At 44.4% G+C, this 2,501-nt stretch overlaps 1 pseudogene; it reads left to right on the top strand.

Moving 5' to 3' along the window:
* Positions 1-1,270: 1,270 nt before the first annotated feature.
* Positions 1,271-2,197, top strand: LOC112120966 (annotated as a pseudogene).
* The last annotated feature ends 304 nt before the right edge of the window (positions 2,198-2,501 follow it).

Here is a 2,501-nt window from a genome sequence, read left to right on the forward strand (position 1 = left end):
ATATCTTATATTGCACTAACTCCTGTTGGTGGAGGAGAGAAGCTTTTAAGCTACACAAAGCTCTTCTTCACATACATATTAGCAGTTTTAGCCTCACCTTCCCACAGCAGTGACAGTCAGTATTCATAGCACCACCTCACAGAGATGGAGCGTGAGATCCATGTCTGGTGACAGGTCCTCAGTTGGGGATCTGCCCCATTGACTCAAATGGAGCTACCTTGATTTATACCAGCTGAGAATCTGGCTCAGTGTGTGCTCCAATGGGGTGGTGAATGCTGATAGAGTCTTACTAGCTCGGATGAAACATGCCAAATTGTTTCTAGACTCTGAGTTCAGGGACAGCATCTCCCTCCCCCCACCCCAGGGCCCTTCTTGTCCTTCTATTATCATCCCACAATCATTAAGGGCCACAGTCTTTCTTGTTCCTGTATTTTCATTCCACAATCATTATGGAGTGCGGAGGGTCACTCCCCAGTTAGGGTTGCACATCAGCCTGGTTTTGTCCCTTCCTACAATCCACCCTCCAAAGAGCTGTAGTTTATTACTGCTACATAGTGAAAATTGGGAAACAGAAAAGGCATTGCCAGTTCCTGACCATGTCACCATCACCACCACAGGAACGAAGGGAGAATTTACTCCACTTCATAATGTATGGCATAAACTGATCTCTTTCTGGCGGGGTGTGTGTGTGTGTGTAAGAAACTATTCCTTATCCTACCGCGCACTGAAATGCTGAATATACCAGGAAACATTGTCAGATTGATTTCCATTTTTTCTAATTCTTCTGATCGATGCCTAAGGACAATAGACTTCACTGGAAATCTCAGTTCAACACTTTAGCTGATGTATTTATTGATTTTGATTCCTAAGTCATGGCATGATTCTGGCAATTGCCAGAAGTGAAATACTACCTTTAAGCATCATTGTTAAGCTTCAGTATGTCACTAGATGGGATACAATAGTAGATAAAGAAAGAGTCTGATCTGTCATATCAGTACTTGGCTACCAGAGATATGGACTGTTATATTAGTCATTGCTCTGATGTGGCAGAGGCTGGTCTACATGGATGCAAAAGATCTGTTGTCGACCTGAGACTCCTTGCACTTTGACTGAAGTCAACATCTAGCCTTAAAATTTCAGCTGGTAACCAGGCGAGGGAGGGGAGTTTCTGACTATTTATGCAATTAATTCAGGACACTTGATTACCTTTCATCTCTATGTTCTTCCAATTTAATTGCACAGTTTTCTTTATTGTTCCTAGACTGAATCCATGGCAGACAGATACTGGAGAAACCAAACTGTCACAGAATTTATCCTCCTGGCATTCGGAGAACTCCCTGAACTGAAAATTCTTCTCTTCCTGATGTTCCTAGTGATCTACATGGCAACCGTGGCCGGGAACATACTCATCATTGCACTAGTTATGTCTGATCAGCACCTTCACAACCCCATGTTCTTCTTCCTGGGGAATTTGTCCTGCTTGGAGACCTGCTACACTTCCACCCTCCTGCCCAGGATGCTGGTCAGTCTCCTGACTGGGGACAAAACCATCTCATTCAGTGGCTGCCTCTCACAACTGTATTTCATTTCTGCTCTGGCAGCTACAGAATGCTATCTCCTAGCAGCGATGTCTTATGATCGGTATTTAGCGATATGTAAACCCCTGCACTATTCAACTCTTATGAATAACAGGTTTTGCCTCCAGTTGGATGCTGGGTCATGGTTAAATGGTTGTTAGGCTATTACAATCTTTGTCTTATTCCTATCACAGTTAACATTCTGTGGCCCGAATGAAATTGACCAATTCTATTGTGATCCCATCCCACTGATGGAACTCTCCTGCAGTGACACACACCTGAGCATATTGGTGGCTTTCATACTAGCCTGTGTATTCACCCTGCCTACATTCCTACTAACCCTGACGTCCTATGTGTTTATCCTTGCCAGTACCCTGAGAATCCCTTCCACCACCGGGAGACAAAAGGCCTTTTCCACCTGCTCCTCTCACCTCACTGTGGTGACAATTTTCTATGGCACCATAATGATTTTCTACATGCTGACGAAACATGATACACTCAGAGATCTGAAGAAAGTGCTCTCTGTTTGCTTCACGGTCCTTACTCCCCTGGTAAACCCCCTCATCTACAGCCTGAGAAACAGAGATGTCAAGGCAGCCTTAAGCAAAGCAGTCAGTTAATGTGGCTTTCACAAAACCATGCAGAGACTCTGAGATCATAAAATAGCCTGAGATTTTGAAAGCTGCCTGTGTGATTGAAGCAATGAGCCTGTTGCCTGCCTAAAAGCCCCGAGTTGGCAAACAGGGTCCGTCGCCCAGTGTGCTTGGCACCAATAAAGACACCGAGGGGAGAAAGCAAGCCAAGTTTATTTCAGAGCTCTGAAATGGCACTAGGAGACCAGCATGTCTCAAATCCAGTGCAACAAATACAAACAACGTTTACCTTTTATACTCCAAACTGTTTCCATACATCTCTTTGTCTGGC

Source organism: Terrapene carolina, unplaced genomic scaffold, assembly GCF_002925995.2.
Source record: "Terrapene carolina triunguis isolate 2854851 unplaced genomic scaffold, T_m_triunguis-2.0 Scaffold21010, whole genome shotgun sequence".
NCBI lineage: Eukaryota > Metazoa > Chordata > Testudines > Emydidae > Terrapene > Terrapene triunguis.